Source organism: Myotis davidii, unplaced genomic scaffold (assembly GCF_000327345.1).
Source record: "Myotis davidii unplaced genomic scaffold, ASM32734v1 scaffold679, whole genome shotgun sequence".
In the NCBI taxonomy this organism is placed as follows: Eukaryota; Metazoa; Chordata; class Mammalia; order Chiroptera; family Vespertilionidae; genus Myotis; species Myotis davidii.
The window spans coordinates 72691-73976 of record NW_006290023.1 but is presented as its reverse complement, the minus strand read 5'-3'; the positions used below and the strand labels follow the sequence as shown (position 1 = coordinate 73976).

General features: G+C 60.5%; 1 protein-coding gene across 3 annotated transcripts in view; it reads left to right on the top strand.

Annotated features, from left to right (window-relative positions):
* FNDC3A (fibronectin type III domain containing 3A) overlaps positions 1-1286 on the top strand; it is a 225287-nt gene that overhangs the window by 177602 nt on the left and 46399 nt on the right. The gene's annotated exons all lie outside the window — the stretch shown is intronic.

The window sequence follows — 1286 nt, the reverse complement described above, 5'->3', positions numbered from 1 at the left end:
CCCCCCACTTTGATCAGGGGCAGGCCCACTGGCCAACCACCCATGGCCCCTCCCCCCAGGCCACTGGCCTCACCCTTGATCAGCCCCACTACCCTGATCAGCCCACAGCCCCTTCCCCCAGCCAGCTCCACCCCCAATCGGCCCTCCCCCATTCCAATCAAGGACAGGGCCAGCAGGCCAACCACCCACCCTTCCCCAGGCTCCTGGCCCCTGATTGGCCCCACCCACCCCATTGGGGGTGGGGCCTGCCAGCCAATTGTCCATGGCCCCTCCCCCAAGCCATCCCAGCCCTGATTGGGCCCGATCAGGGTAGTCCAACCGGCCAATCTCCCGCCATCACCTCCTCCCGACAGGCCCAGACCCAATACACCCCAGTTGGGGCGGGACCCCACCAGTGCACAAATTCATGCCCAGGTCTATCTATATAAGAAAAGCCTAAGTGACGGTTACGGTGGAACGACCAGAATGACCGGTCGCTATGATGCTCACTGACCACATGGGGGCAGGGATCCACAGGGGGAGCACTGCTCAGCCAGAAACCGGGCTCATAGCTGGCAAGCGCAGCAGTGGTGGCAGAAGCCTCTCCCACATCTATGGCAGCACTAAAGAGCAGCGAGCTGAGTGATAAGGAGCAGTGAGCAGGTGAGCGGTAAGGTGTGAGGGGTTCTGGACTGTGAGAGGGTGCAGGCCAGGCTGAGGGACCCCCACTCTCCTCCGGAGCATTTTGTGCACCGGGTCTCTAGTTAGTAAATAATAATACAAGAAAAACTTTGTTTCACATACTCACAACCGTAAACCTACTTTTGGCTGCCCACAGGCCCCAGACTCCTGACCCGGCGAGGCGGGGCCGGCAGCATGCGACACTACCCGCGGGACCTGGGCCCTGGATCCCTGACCCAGCGAGGCAGGGCCGGTAGCGCCCAATGCTGCCCAGGGGATCCGAGCCTTGGATCCGTGACCTGCCGAGGGAGCAAAGAGGCAGAGAAGGGAGAGAGCCCAGGTGGCAGAGAAGCTAGGACGCCGAGGGCTAAGCAGCAAAGGGAGGGAGCAAGGCAGCAGAGAAGGGAGCGAAGCCCGCCTCGGTGGGCTTCGTTCCCTTCCATGCTTCGCTGCGGTCTCAGGAAGCCCTATTCCTGCAGGAATCTTCCTTCAACGGGCCTCTAGTCCTATCTAATAAAAGAGAAACATGGTAATTAGCGTATGACCGCTACCCTTCCCATTGGCTAATCAGGGCAATATGCAAATTAACTGCCAGCCAAGATGGCAGCCGGCAGCCAGGCAGCTTG